Source organism: Balaenoptera ricei, chromosome 18, assembly GCF_028023285.1.
Source record: "Balaenoptera ricei isolate mBalRic1 chromosome 18, mBalRic1.hap2, whole genome shotgun sequence".
Lineage (NCBI taxonomy): Eukaryota > Metazoa > Chordata > Mammalia > Artiodactyla > Balaenopteridae > Balaenoptera > Balaenoptera ricei.
Genome location: NC_082656.1, coordinates 33,990,784 through 34,007,963, shown reverse-complemented (window position 1 = coordinate 34,007,963; position 17,180 = coordinate 33,990,784).

The following is a 17,180-nucleotide window of genomic DNA, read 5'->3' as shown; positions in this document are numbered from 1 at the left end:
TGACTCCAGCTGGCATTCAAGGCAATGAACCCGTTCTTCCTTAGCCCTCATCTCTCATCAGCAGCCTCAGGAACCCCAGGACCTCCCTGATTCATCAGCTTCCTTACCTCTTGATTTTCCCACCCATTCCCAGACAGAGTTAGGCACAAGCCACTGCAGTATACACAGAGACACACGAATATAAATAAATAAATATATATACACACACACATATGTACATATGTAATATATATATTACATTTTATAAATAATACTTATGCTTCATAGGTGATACCTATAAATATCTAAATATATATTCATCTAAAAGTATATTTTCATATTCTATTAATATGTGCATAATCATTTATATAGCTTGAGTTTTAAAAAGCAGCTGATACCAGTCATGCCCTTTTATGGATGTCAGGTATTAGTGAAATCAGCAGTTCTGCAAACACACTGTTTCTGCTCTTAGTCTCTTGGCTACTTTAACCTGCAGAATAGTTCCTGCAGGAACTATTGAACTAGTGAGAGTTCAACAAATGGTGAATCAAAAGGAATGGCACAGAGGAAACATTAGACTTGGAGATAGAATATCTAGATTCAAGTTTGAGCTAATTCACTTCAATTCTTCCTTAGCTATAAGATGGGAATAAAATCCCTTGGTTGGCTCTGTCTTCCTCAGAAAGATATTGATGATAGAAATAGTAATAGTTTCAGTAGCAGTAACAATATCAGTAGAATTGGCTTTCAGTACCAGGAACAGTGGCAATAATAAGGTAGAAATTACATCTACTATAAATAGTACATTGGTATGAATTCATAGATTCAATTATGCCAGGAACAGAAGACAGAGTCCCTACTCCAGGGGATCACCATCTAGATAAAGGACAAAATAGTGCATGACAGGGGAATAACTGTTTCCACATAGATACACATGGAAGTTTTCTCTGCATTCCTTGTCAGGGTGAAATGCTATAGCATAATTCTCAAGGACAGGTAACTAGCCTCTTCAATGTATTTCTTTTTCCTGCCATTTAAATTGGAACATGTTTTTTATCTTAGATGATAATTTTTACCTCCGCTCCTAATCACCTAGGTAAATTCATTGATTCCCCTAAATGCCAGGCACTTTACTAAACCTTGAATTTCAAAGAAAAAAGATTCCCTCCACTTAAGTAAAAAATTTTCCTCATTGCCAGGAAAGCAATAAGAATTCACCAAAGGGACCACTCTGAAGATAGCTAAAAGGTCACTTTGCAAATGAAATCTCAATACTGAGAAGTGAAATGTCATGATATCTAAAACTTACCTTCAAATGGTACAGCAAAAAATATGTATGTACATAGAGAAAGAGAAAACAAATACGACAAAATGTTTACAACATTGGAATGTTGGAGGTATAAGTTAATGGTATTATTTCAACTTTTCTTTATGTTTGAAACATTTCATTATAAAAAGTGGGAGAAAAGGAGAATAAAATCTTCAATGGAGTCAGATCACCCTGGGTTGAGGTCTGGCTCCAAACAGTCAGGCAGTGTGAACTGGGAGAAGCTATTATATTAACCTTTCTAGACCTCAGTTTTCTCATCTCTAAAATAAAGACTACCATTGTATATACTAGGATGGATTGTGGTAAGCATTAAATTAGATAACACATGTAAGTCACTTAGCAGAATCTTGATACTTAAGTAAAATAAATAAATATTAGCTACTATTATCTTAATTTAAAAACATACTTCTGTGAAGTAGTTAAAATGTAGAGATTGGGAATGTGCTGTGAATATGTCAGACTAGATGTCCAGAAAGTCCTTCTAGTACAGACCACCTGAAAATATTTTTTAAAAATCTTTATCCCACATTTTAACTACATGGCTGAGCTAATGGCAAGCTAAGGGAAATCTACAGATGCCAGGAAAAAAAGTACAAAGTGTGTTTCCTAAGAGGTAAGCAAACTCTGGAGCAGACATTACTTTGAGAGCATATGACAATCTCTGGTGGTTTTGATCCCAAGTTGTAAAGGATCCCATGACTGAGGGGACAGGAGGCAAAGCCTGGGGCTCGCAGAATGCAAAAGTTTGTATCAGAGATAATCAGATGAAGCTAGGGTTTTCACAAGGCAATATCAGTGAGTAATCTAGAGAAAAGTCCCTTTGGACAAATTGAGATGGGGAAGATACTTGCCTAGGTCTGAATAGAGCCCATATCACATGCATTTAAAACTAGAAGTTATATCCCAAGCTAAAATTATTTGAAAATGGACTCAGGTTGGTAGTATTATCTAGCACTTGAAACAAACACAAGAGAAAAGGTACTTAAAACCCACACTTCAAAGATTTTATAGAGATAAGAAACAAAATTCATAAGCATGTGAGGACCAAGGTAACATGAGCAAAAGTCAATCATAACAACAGACTATAGAATAAGATTCACAAAGCTATAAGTTTGTTATAATTAGTTTAATACATTTTAAAAATAAAAGAAGTTATTAAAAGTATGCCAATGGAACAAAGCACTTCAGAAGCACTAAGACACAAATTTGACCACTAGACATAAAAATCTAACATTAAATTAAAAATTAAATTACAGGTTAAACAGCAGATAGGACACAGCATAAAAGTGATATAATGACCGAGAACATAGATCTGAAGAAACTGCCCAGAATTTAACACAATCAAAGATGCAGAAAGTACAGAATTTCAAGTGGAAAGAATGAAAAGAATAGACTAAAGGGAATATTCAAAGAGAAAATGACTGAATTTTTCCAGAATTGGTTAGACTTGTCCTCAGATTCAGAAACAACATATCTTAAGCAAAAATAAGTGGAAATAAATGCATGTTATATGGTAACCGCAGAACACCAGGGACAAAGAAACTATCTTAAAAACCAGCAGGAAAAAAAAAAGAGACCAATGGCATAAATAGAAATTACAAAAGAATGAAAGAGAACCTTAACAGTCGCAATGGAAGCCAGAGGAAATGCTTTAGCATTTCAAAATGCTAAAAGAAAATAATAAAGAATTATGAGAAGAAGAAAACTGTGTTTAAAAAAAAAAAAACTGAGTGTTTAGTGCCAACAGAAACTCCAAAGAAATTTCCAAAGAAGGAAGAGCAGAAAGAAAAATTATTTCAGAAGGAAGATCTAAAATGCAAAAAGAAATTGTGAGCTTAGAAAATGATAAACATGAGGTAAACATAAATATCGACCATATAATAATCAGGAAAATGTCTAATTTTTAAGGCTTTTTTAAAAGCAAATTAAAACTAACATACCTCAATGGCATAACACTAGCAAGCTATTAACAAGAATGCTTCCTAGGAGGAAAATAATGATATTAACTTTAGACTTGGCTAAGTTACAAAGGAACTTTAAAATCATTAGTGAACTTGCTAAAAGAAGAGAAATGCAATATATAACTTCCTCACTTCACAGAGTTTTTTAAAACTTTGAAAAAACTCTACAATTAAAAGACAAATATTTTCAAACTGGATTAAATAAAAACAAAACCCAGTACATGCTATTTCAACATCATACTGGAGGGTCTATTAATTACATTGAACATTTATTAGAACATTATCATACCAGGCACTGATTTAAGCACCTTACAGGAATTAATTTATTTAATCCACACAACATCCTATGAGATAGATGTACCTTCATCCATTTTTGTGGATGAGAAAACTCAGGTTTTATAGCTTGTCCAAGGTTAGATAGCAAGTTAATAGCAGAGGTGGGTTGACCCAGACAAACTGACTCCAGAATCTGTGCTCCTAACAACTAAACAATACCCTCCTAGCAAGCAAAATAGAAACAGAAGGAAATTAAAACAAAGATCATAAAGGAAGAAACAAAACTCAGTATCAGATGACTGCCTGTATGTAAACCCCAAAGAATCTAAAGATAACATACGGGAAATATTAAGAGAGTTTAACAAGATCGATGGATATAAAATCATTATGCAAACTCCTATTGTATCTCAGTAAATCAGTAGAAGTTAGAAAAATCTGCTTTTAAAGCAATGTCATTTAAAATTGCAACAAAAAACTTAGATGCTTAGTAATAAATCTAACAAAAGTTGTTTAAGACCTTTATTTAGAAAACCATAAAAACTCTTTAAAATATTAAAGACTTAAATAGAGAGGTATATCATGTTCATGGACAGAAATAAACAATATTGTAAAGCTATCATTCTTTCCAAAATATTCTGTAGGTCCAATGCAATTGCAATAAAAATCCTAATAGTATATTTTGTGGAACTTGCCAACCTGATTCTGAAATTTATGTGGAAGATCAATGGTCTAAGAATAACTAAAACACTACTGAGGTGGGGGGAAAATAAGATCAGAGGTATTTGTTCTTCTGGATATTGGCTTAGTTATAGAGTAATTTAGGCACCAAGGTACTGACACAGGGATAGACAAACCACTGAATAGAGTAGAGAACTCAGAAATAGACCATGCATACATAAAAACCTAATATAACATAGAGCTATCATTATAGCTAATTAGGCAAAGATTGGACTGAACAGAAAAGCTGGGACAATTGTTACTCTTATGGGGAAAATGGATTGAAATACCCACTTCACCATTCACAAAAATCAATTCCAGGTGGACCAAGGACTAAGAAATGTACAACTTTCAGGAAAAAATATCAGAGAATAACTTTATGATTCAGTGTAAGGAAGCATTTCTTTTAAATAACTCAAAAAGTAAAAATTATAAAGAAAAAGATGAATTCAACTACACTTAAAGACTTTTATTCATGAAATCTCACATACATACATACATACATACACAAATGCGCACACACACACACACACACACAAACAATAAAGGTAGTAAAAAGCCACACTTTCCAAGAAGATATTTGCAACATATATAACTGCTAAAAGGTCTGTATTCAGAATATATAAGTAAGTCCTACAAAACAATAAGAAAAAGATAAATAATCCTTTATAAAAATGGTCAGAATACATCAACAGGAATTTTACAGAAAAGGAAACAAGAGGCCATTAAACATGTGAAAAGATATTCAAACAGTATTAATCAAGAGAAAGCAAAGTAAAAACACAGTGATATATCATTTTATTTCTCATGAGATTTATAAAAATTTAAAAGTATTGACTAAGATGTAAAACAAAAAAAAAATCTGAGACATTATTAGTGAGTTTAAATTGGTACAACTTGGGCTTCCCTGGTGGCGCAGTGGTTGAGAATCTGCCTGCCAATGCAGGGGACACAGGTTTGAGCCCTGGTCTGGGAAGATCCCACATGCCGCGGAGCAACTGGGCCCGTGAGTCACAACTGCTGAGCCTGCGCGTCTGGAGCTTGTGCTCCGCAGCGGGAGAGGCCGCGATAGTGAGAGGCCCGCGCACCGCGATGAAGAGTGGCCCCCACTTGCCGCAACTAGAGAAAGCCCTCGCACAGAAACGAAGACCCAACACAGCCATAAATAAAATAAATAAATAAATAAACCCAAAGTTTAAAAAAAAATAAATAAATAAATAAATAAATAAATTGGTACAACTTGCAAAATAATCAGGCATTCTCTTGTAAAATTGAATATATACATTTTTCACGACTCTTCAATTCTATATGAGTATACATCTTAGGGAAATTCATATAAGTCCACCAAGAGATATACCTAAAAATATAGAAATATTATCAATATTTTATTATAAAATCAAAAAACTGAAAACAACCCGATTGTCCAAGTAGAGTAGAATGGGGAAAAAAATCAGGTGTTGTAGTCATGTGATGGAATACTGTACCACAGTAAAATTGGATGAACTATATGACCTTTATCAAGAGATGAATGTTAAGAGTTCTGTTGAGTGAAGAGAACTAGACACATAAGAATATACACAGTATGATTCCATATATATAAAGGTCAAAAACAAAACTAAACAATCTATTACTTAGAGAAACATACTTATGTGATAAAAAACATTTTAAAAAATAAGCAAACAGTAAACAAAATTCTGAATTGAAGTTCCCTTTTGGAGGGGAGAGGAAAGGGATGAAATTATAGAGGACATACAAGGGTATTCAAAATTATTGTTTTGTTTTATTTACTAATGAATCTCATTGTTCATTTTGCTATTTTAAAGGTATACAAACATGTTAAATATTTCTTTGTGTGTATGACCTAGTTCTCTAAAATAAAATAAAAATGGAAACCATCTGAAAACATGTACTTTGTATTTTGACAGTACTTTCTATGGTACTTAATAAAACTAGCTCATATTTCAATACAAACTTAGTAAAAATCAAATTTTAAAAAATAAAATGAAATGGGAAAAATTTACCCTTCATAAAATACCCAAAAGATTTAAAGAATTATTATGATCATTTTAGTACCTGGTCCAGTAGCTTGTGTTTGACACCATTTACCACTTGGGTAATAAAAGGAAGATGGGAACTCCTGGCTCGGGGTCTCTTCCCTCTGCCATCACTGAACTGCCCCAGAGCCCAAGGGGAGGGCGGCCTCACTGAGGCTGCTGGCTCAAGAGGGGCCCCAGCAGCTGAAGCCGAGACAGTCCTGGGGACCGAGGGCCAGATCACTCATCCTGGGGTAAGCCAGCTGCCAAGTCATGAGGACACTCAAGCAGCCCTAAGGAGAGATCCATGTGGCAATGAACTGAGGCCACCTACCTACAGCCACATACTTCTAAATATTTTCAAAACATTTGTATGAATTTTCATCCTTAGCAGCAGTTAATGAGATTCAAGGATTATACACATTCTTGTCAAACTTGATAATACCTGTCATTTTCATTTGAACTTTCTGGTTGTATTGGTGATGATGGGTTGCTGTGAGAGATATGACTTCATTAAACAGAATAGCTTCAAGATGGCAGAAGAGTAAGACGTGGAGATCATCTTCCTCCCCACAAATAAATCAGAAATACAACTACATGTGGAACAACTCCTACAGAACACCTACTGAATGCTGGCAGAAGACCTCAGACCTCCCAAAAGGCAAGAAACTCCCCGCATACCTGGGTAGGGCAAAAGAAAAAAGAAAAAACAGAGACAAAAGAATAGGGACGGGACCTGCACCAGTGGGAGGGAACTGTGAAGGAGGAAAGGTTTCCACACAAGAGGAAGCTCCTTAATGGGCGGAGACTGCGGGTGGTGGAGGGAGATAAGATTCAGAGCCACAGAGGAGAGCGCAGTCACAGGGATGTGGAGGGCAAAGCAGAGATACTCCCGCACAGAGGACCAGTGCTGGCCAGCACCCACCAGCCCTAGAGGTTTGTCTGCTCACCCGCCGGGATGGGGGTGTACTGGGAGTTAAGGCTCCCGCTTCAGGCAGATCCCAGGAAGAGGACTGGGGTTGGCTGCGTGAACACAGCCTGAAGGGGGCTGGTGCGCCAGAGTTAGTCGGGAGGGAGTACGGGAAAAGGTCTGGAACTGCCGAAGAGGCAAGAGACTTTTTCTTGCCTGTTTCCTGGCTCTCGAGGAGAGGGGATTCAGAGAACCGCTTAAAGGAGCTCCAGACACGGACGCGAGCCACGGCTATCAGCGCGGACACCAGAGACGGGCATGAGACGCTAAGGCTGCTGCTGCCGCCACCAAGAAGCCTCTGTGCGAGCACAGGTCATTCTCCACACCTCCAATCCCAGGACACTGTGCAGCCCACCACTGCCAGGGTCCTGTGATACAGGGACAACTTCCCCAGGAGAACACACGGCGTGCCTCAGACTGGTGCAACGTCACGTTGGCCTCTGCTGCCGCAGGCTCACCCCTCACTCCGTACCCCTCCCTCCCCAAGGCCTGAGTGAGCCAGAGCCCGCGAATAAGCTGCTCCTTTAAACCCGTCCTGTCTGAGGGAAGAACAGACGCCCTCAGGCGACCTACACACAGAGGCAGGGCCAAATAAAAAGCTGAATCCCAGGAGCTGTGCAAACAAAGAAGAGAAATGGAAATCTCCCCCAGCAGCCTCAGGAGCAGTGGATTAAACCTCCACAGTCAACTTGATGTACCCTGAGTCTGTGGAATACCTGAATACACAATGAATCATCCCAAATTGAGGAGGTGGACTTTGGGAGCAACGATATATATTTCCCTTTTTCTCTTTTTGTGAGTGTGTAATATCAACGGTGAAAATCTCCCAGAGATCTCCATCACAACACCAAGACCCGACTCCAATCAACGACCAGCAAGCTACAGTTCTGGAAACCCTATGCCAAAAACTAGCAAGACAGGAACACAACCCCACCCATTAGCAGAGAGGCTGCCTAAAATCATAATAAGGTCACAGACACCCGAAAACAAACCAACAGATGTGGAACTGCCCACCAGAAAGACAAGATCCAGCCTCATCCAAGAGAACACAGGCACTAGTACCTTCCACCAGGAAGCCTACACAACCCACTGAACCAAACTTAGCTACTGGGGGCAGACACCAAAAACAACGGGAAATACGAACCTGCAGCCTGTGAAAAGGAGACCCCAAACACAGTAAGATAAGCAAAATGAGAAGACAAGGAAACACACAGCAGATGAAGGAGCAAGGTAAAAACCCACCAGACCTAAAAAATGAAGAGGAAATAGGCAGTCTCCCTGGAAAAGAATTCAGAATAATGATAGTAAAGATGATCCAAAATCTTGGAAATAGAATGGAGAAAACACAAGAAACATTTAACAAGGACCTAGAAGAACTAAAGAGCAAACAAACAATGATGAACAACACAATAAATGAAATTAAAACTTCTCTAGAAGGGATCAATAGCAGAATAACTGAGGCAGAAGAACGGATAAGTGACCTGGAAGATAAAATAGTGGAAATAACTACTGCAGACCAGAATAAAGAAAAAAAGATGGAAAGAATTGAGGACAGTCTCAGAGACCTCTGGGAAAACATTAAACACACCAACATTCGAATTATAGGGGTCCCAGAAGAGGAAGATAAAAAGAAGGGGACTGAGAAAATATTTGAAGAGATTATAGTTGAAAACTTCCCTAAAATGGGAAAAGAAATAGCTAATCAAGTGCAGGAAGCGCAGAGAGTCCCATACAGGATAAATCCAAGGAGAAACACGCCAAGACACATATTAATCAAACTATCAAAAATTAAATACAAAGAAAAAATATTAAAAGCAGCAAGGGAAAAACAACAAAAAGCATACAAGGGAAACCCCATAAGGTTAACAGCTGATCTTTCAGCAGAAACTCTGCAAGCCAGAAGGGAGTGGCAGGACATATTTAAAGTGATAAAAGAGCAGTTGGCTCCATAGCTCAGGGGTTAGAGCACTGGTCTTGTAAAGTGATAAAAGAGAAAGACCTACAACCAAAATTACTCTACCCAGCAAGGATCTCATTCAGATTTGATGGAGAAATTAAAACCTTTACAGACAAGCAAAAGCTAAGAGAATTCAGCACCACCAAAACAGATTTACAACAAATGCTAAAGGAACTTCTCTAGGCATGAAACACAAGAGAAGGAAAAGACCTACAATAACAAACCCAAAACAATTAAGAAAATGGTAATAGGAACATATTTATCGATAATTACCTTAAATGTAAATGGATTAAATGATCCCACCAAAAGACACAGACTGGCTGAATGGACATAAAAACAAGACCTGTATATATGCTGTCTACAAGAGACCCACTTCAGACCTAGAGACACATACAGACTGAAAGTGAGGTGATAAAAAACGATATTCCATGCAAATGGAAATCAAAAGAAAGCTGGAATAGCAATTCTCATATCAGACAAAATAGACTTTAAAATAAAAACTATTACAAGAGACAAAGAAGGACACTACATAATGATCAAGGGATCAATCCAAGAAGAAGATATAACAACTGTAAATATCTATGCACCCAACATAGGAGAACCTCAATACATAAGGCAAATACTAACAGCCATAAAAGGGGAAATCAACAGTAACACAATCATAGTAGGGGACTTTAACATCCCACTTTCACCAAAGGACAGATCATCCAAAATGAAAATAAAAATGGAAAGACAAGCTTTAAATGATACATTAAACAAGATGGGCTTAATTGATATTTATAGGACATTCCATTCAAAAACAACAGAATACACTTTCTTCTCAAGGGCTCATGGAACATTCTCCAGGATAGATCATATCCTGGGTCACAAATCAAGCCTTGGTAAATTTAAGAAAAGTGAAATCGTATCAAGTATCTTTTCCAACCACAAAGCTATGAGACTAGATATCAATTAAAGGAAAAAATCTGTAAAAAATACAAACACATGGAGGGTAAACAAATACACTACTTAATAACCAAGAGATAACTGAAGAAATCAAAGAGGAAATCAAAAAATATCTAGAAACAAATGACAATGAAAACGCAATCACCCCAAAACTATGGTATGCAGCAAAAGCAGTTCTAAGAGGGAAGTTTATAGCAATACAATCCTACCTTAAGAAACAAGAAGCATCTCAAATAAACAACCTAACATTACACCTAAAGTAATTAGAGAAAGAAGAATTAAAAAACCCCAAAGTTAGCACAAGGAAAGAAATCATAAAGATCAGATCAGAAATAAAAGAAAAAGAAATGAAGGATACGATAGCAAATATCAATAAAATTAAAAGCTGGTTCTTTGAGAAGATAAACAAAATTGATAAGCAATTAGCCAGACTCATAAGGAAAAAAAGGGAAAAGACTCAGATCAACAGAATTAGAAATGAAAGAGGAGAAGTAACAACTGACACTGAAGAAATACAGATGATCATGATAGATTACTACAAGCAACTCTATGCCAATAAAATGGACAACCTGGAAGGAATGGACAAATTCTTAGAAAAGCACAACCTTCTGAGACTGAACCAGGAAGAAATAGAAAATATAAACAGACCAATCACAAGCACTGAAATTGAGACTGTGATTAAAAATCTTCCAACAAACAAAAGTCCAGGACCTGATGGCTTCACAGGTGAATTCTATCAAACATTTAGAGAAGAGCTAACACCTATCCTTCTCAAACACTTCCAAAAAATAGCAGAGGGTGGAACAGTCCCAAAGTCATTCTACAAGGCCACCATAACCCTGATATAAAAACCAGACAAAGATGTCACGAAAAAAGAAAACTACAGACCAATATCACTGATGAACATAGATGCAAAAATCCTCAACAAAATACTAGCAAACAGAATCCAACAACACATTAAAAGGATCATACACCATGATCAAGTGAGGTTTATCCTAGGAATGCAAGGATTCTTCAATATACACAAATCAATCAATGTGATACACCATATTAACAAACTGAAGGAGAAAAACCATATGATCATCTCAACAGATGCAGAGAAATCTTTCGAGAAAATTCAACACCCATTTATGATAAAAGCCCTGCAGAAATTAGGCAAAGAGGGAACTTACCTCAACATAATAAAGGCCATGTATGACAAAACCACCGCAAACATCATTCTCAATGGTGAAAAACTGAAACCATTTCCACTAAGATCAGGAACAAGACAAGGTTGCCCACTCTCACCACTATTATTCAACATAGTTTTCGAGGTGTTAGCCACAGCAATCAGAGAAGAAAAAGAAACAAAAGGAATCCAAATTGGAAAAGAAGAAGTAAAGATGTCACTGTTTGCAGATGACATGATACTATACATACAGAATGCTAAAGACGCTACCAGAAAACTACTAGAGCTAATCAATGAATTTGGTAAAGTAGCAGGATACAAAATTAATGCACAGAAATCTCTTGCGTTTTTATACACTAATGATGAAAAATCTGAAAGTGAAATTAAGAAAACACTCCCATTTACCATTGCAACAAAAAGAATAAAATACCTAGGAATAAACCTACCTAAGGAGACAGAAGACCTGTATGCAGAAAAGTATAAGACACTGATGAAAGAAATTAAAGACGATGCAAATAGGTGGAGAGATATACCATGTTCTTGGATTGGAGGAATCAACATTGTGAAAATGACTATTCTACCCAATGCAAACTACAGATTCAATGCGATCCCTATCAAACTACCACTGGCATTTTCCCCAGAACTAGAACAAAAATTTCACAATTTGTATGGAAACACAAAGACCCCAAATAGCCAAAGCAATCTTGAGAAAGAAAAACAGAGCTGGAGGAATCAGGTTCCTGGACTTCAGACTATACTACAAAGCTACAATAATCAAGAGAGTATGGTACTTGGTCAAAAACAGAAATATAGATCAATGGAATAGGATAGAAAGCCCAGAGATAAACCCATGCACATATGGTCACCTTATCTTTGATAAAGGAGGCAAGAATATACAATGGAGAAAAGACAGCCTCTTCAATGAGTGGTGCTGGGAAAACTGGACAGCTACATGTAAAAGAATGAAATTAGAACACTCCCTAACATCATACAAATAAATAAACTCAAAATGGATTAAAGACCTAAGTGTAAGGCCAGACACTATCAAACTCTTAGAGGAAAACATGGGCAAAACACTCCATGACATAAATCACAGCAAGATCCTTTTTGACCCAGCCCCTAGAGAAATGGAAATAAAAACAAAAATAAATAAATGGGACCTAATGAAACTTAAAAGCTTTTCCACAGCAAAGGAAACCAGAAACAAGACGAAAAGACAACCCTCAGAATGGGAGAAAATATTTGCAAATGAAGCAACTGACAAAGGATTAATCTCCAAAATTTACAAGCAGCTCATGCAGCTCAATATCAAAAAAACAAACAACCCAATCCAAAAATGGGCAGAAGACCTAAATAGACATTTCTCCAAAGAAGATATACAGATTGCCAACAAACACATGAAAGAATGCTCAACATCATTAATCATTAGAGAAATGCAAATCAAAACTACAATGCAATATCATCTCACACCGGTCAGAATGGCTATCATCAAAAAATCTACAAACAGTAAATGCTGGAGAGGGTGTGGAGAAAAGGGAACCCTCATACACTGTTGGTGGGAATGTAAATTGAAACAGCCACTATGGAGAACAGTATGGGGGTTCCTTAAAAAACTAAAAATAGAACTACCATATGACCCAGCAATCCCACTACTGGGCATATACCCTGAGAAAACCATAATTCAAAAAGAGTCATGTGCCACAATATTCATTGCAGCTCTATTTACAATAGCCAGGACATGGAAGCAACCTAAGTGTCCATCGACAAATGAATGGATAAAGAAGATGTGGCACATATATACAATGGAATATTACTCAGCCATAAAAAGAAAGGAAATTGAGTTATTTGTAATGAAATGGATGGACCTAGAGTCTGTCATACAGAGTGAAGTAAGTCAGAAAGAGAAAAACAAATACCGTATGATAACACATATATATGGAATCTAAAAAAAAAAAAAATGGTCATGAAGAACCTAGGGGCAAGACGGGAATAAAGATGCAGACCTATTAGAGAATGGACTTGAGGACATGGGGAGGGGGAAAGGTAAGCTGGGACAAAGTGAGAGAGTGGTAGTGTATATATGGATATATATACACTACCAAATGTAAAATAGATAGCTAGTGGGAAGTAGTCACATAGCACAGGGAGATCAGCTCAGTGCTTGGTGACCAGCTAGAACGGTGGGATAGCGAGGGTGGGAGGGAGGAAGATGCAAGAGGGAAGAGATATGAGGATATATGTATATGTATAACTGATTCACTTTGTTATAAAGCAGAAACTAACACACCATTGTAAAACAATTGTACTCCAATAAAAATGTTAAAAAAAAAAAAAGGAGATGGAGTTCTCCCACTGCAGACACTCACCACTTAGGAGGTGGCTGACAATTAGCACTCCCAAGTGTGGAAAAGAATCCATGATATTTGACAGATTGTGTATGGTAATGTCATCTCCTTGTGACAGAGGCATTGCCTGACTTTGTGGAGCTTTTAGTCTATTGAATGAAACATAATAAGGAAAAAAGCTAATGAATTGTAGCGAGTATTGTTAAGAAAATAAACCCACACACCTATGGTCAATTAATCTATGACAAAAGAGGTACGAATATACAATGGAGAAAAGACAGTATCTTCAATAAGTGGTCCTGAGAAAACTGGAGAGCTACATGTAAAAGAATGAAATTAGAACATTCTCTAACACCACACACAAAAATAAACTCAAAATGGATTAAAGACCTAAATGTACAACCAGATACTAGAAAACTCCTAGAGGAAAACATACCCAGAACACTCTGTGACATAAATTGCAGCAATATCTTTTTGGATTCCTCTCCTAGAGTAATAGAAAAAAACAAAAATAAAGAAATGGGACCTAATTAAACTTGAAAGCTTTTGCACAGCAAAGGAAACCATAAATGAAACAAAAAGACAACCCACAGAATGGGAGAAAATATTTGCAAACAATGCAACCAACAAGGGATTAATCTCCAAAATATACAAACAGCTGATACAGCTCAATATCAAAAAAGCAAATAACCCAATCAAAAAATGTGCAGAAGATCTAAATAGACATTTCTCCAAAGAAGACATACAGATGGACAAAAATCACATGAAAAGATGCTCCACATTGCTAATTATCAGAGAAATGCAAATCAAAACTACAATAAGGTACATCACCTCACACCGGTCAGAATGACCATCATCATAAAGTTTACAAATAATAAATGCTGGGGAGGGTGTGGAGAAAAGGGAACCCTCCTACACTGTTGGTGGGAATGTAAATTGGTACAGCCACTATGGAGAACAGGATGGAGGTTCCTTGAAAAACTAAAAACAGAATTACCATATGACCCAGCAATCCCACTCCTGGGCATATATCCAGAGAAAACCATAATTCGAAAAGATATGTGCACCCCAATGTTCATTGCAGCACTATTTACAATAGCCAAGACATGGAAGCAACCTAAATGTCCATTGACAGATGAATGGATAAAGAAGATATGGCATATTTATACAATGGAATATTACTCAGCCATAAAAAAGAATGAAATAATGCCATTTGCAGCAAGATGGATGGACCTAGAGATTATCATACCAAGTGAAGTAAGCCAGGCAGAGAAAGACAAATATCATCTGATATCACTTACATCCAGAATCTAAAAAAAAAATGATACAAATGAAATTATTTACAAAACAGAAACAGACCCACAGACATAGAAAATATATTTATGGTTACCAACAGGTAAAGTTGGGGGAGGGATAAATTAGGAGTTTGGGATTTACATATACAAACTACTATATATAAAATAGATAACCAACAAGGATCTACTGAATAGCACAGGGAACTATACTTAATATTTTATAATAACCTATAAGGGAAAAGAATCTGAAAAAAATAGATATATATGTATGTACAACTGAATCACTTTGCTGTACACCTGAAACTAACACAACATTGGAAATCAACTATACTTTAATAAAAATAAATTAATTAATTTTTGAAACAATAAAAGAAACATGATGCAGCAGTGGAAAATAACAGTGAACAGGTGTGTAGAATAGGTTGGATCCTTCCACAGGTTGACCAGGAAGAGCCTCTCTGAAGAGAAGGCATGCAAAGTCAGATCTGAAAGAGGAGAAAGGGCCCAGTTTGAAGAGTGGGACAGGCAAGGAGTTGGAGGCAAGAGGAAGGAAGATTCCAGGCCAAAAGAAGTGCACCTACCAAGGCCTGGAGAAGAGGTTTGGCATCTAAGAACTGAGGAGCAGAATGGAGGAATGCTGAGAATGTCAAAAGTAGGACTGAAAAAAAGGAGGCTGAAACCAGATCACGCAGGGCCTTGAAGGCCGTGCTAAGGAGGTCTGATCCTTTTTCTCAAAGATCAATAGGAAGAAATGCAATGAGTTTAAGTGTAGAAGCCACATGATTCAATTTGTGCTGTAAAAGATTACTTTGACTGTTATTTGGTGAATAGTAGAAACAGGAAATTACTGTGATTATAGTAGAGTTGAAACGAAGTAGAGGGTAGAACTAGGATTGTAGCAGTGTTAGAAACAAAGTGAGGAGATTGAAGGTCTGTTCTGAAGATAAAATTAATGTGTCAGAAAAAATTACATAAAACAGTAATAGATCAAAAATGTATACAGTTCTCATTCTCTAAGGATGCTTCAGTTATTTCAACTGATTTCTCTGTCTTCATAAAGTTCTACAGACATTAAAAAATAAAACTAAAAACCTCCTTATTATTCATAGCACTGACAGTACTGCCCAGGCCACTCTAAGTCACACAACTTCTTCCTGGGGAAAAAACATAGAACTATCAGAAACATGTCAGAATATCACAAACACTTTCAATCATCTGTATAAATTGTAAAATGTGTTATTATTTTACTTGTTCCCTAAGTTTCAAATTTTCATAGATAGAAAAGTAAAGCCTTTCACTACCACAGCCAACTAATCTGTGCCCCTATTTCCCAACACATTTGTTTCTCTCTGACCCCGCTTCCTAGAATAATAAAATAAGCCAATGCTTACTAGGCACCAGCACTGCTTATAACACTTGTAAATATTAACTGGTTTAACCCAGAGAGGAAGTTACTTTTAATTATCCCCATTCACTATACATGAATTCAAACATGTTTATTGTTGCCCCAGCTTTAGGTTTTAGAAGGAGCTTGGAGCCACACTGACATCAAACAGTGCATTGTAACCTGCCCTAGTTAAACGTGCTTTGATCTTAAGTGTCTTTGCTGATTAATTTTGGTAAAAATAGCCGATCAAGATCAACAAAAATTTAGAAAACACATTGGGTACAAGAATCAACATCTCCCCCAACAGACTGAGAATGAGCGATTTCTCTATTACAAGGAGGTAAATAGGAACTAGAAATGCAAGCAAATTTCTAAGCAAATAAACTCTTTATTACCAAGTATTTCAAATGTTGCAGAGTATATAGAATGAAACCAGCTAGGATCCAAACATCCCATTTAAAACTGGGAGAAAAAAAAAGAGTATAACATCTGGATATGTAAAACTCAGCTTTTATTTCAGTTTTGTTTTGTTTTTCAGGTGTCACACTCCAAAACAGATTAAACTGAAATCTTTCTTAGGAGCCAGGAGATCCACGGGAGCGTGTTGACAGCCAGAGGAGCCACAGCCTTGGCACGGAAGTCCTCACTTACCAGCACTTAAGTACTAAGCCTGTAATGAATGGTTCACAGTGGTACTAAGTCTGTAAAGCACCGTTTATCGTGGTTCTCAACCTTGGCAACACCTTAAAATCACCTGGAGTGCTTTCGTAAAATACCACCCCAGAGATTCTTTTCAGCTGCCCTCAGGTGGGCCCTG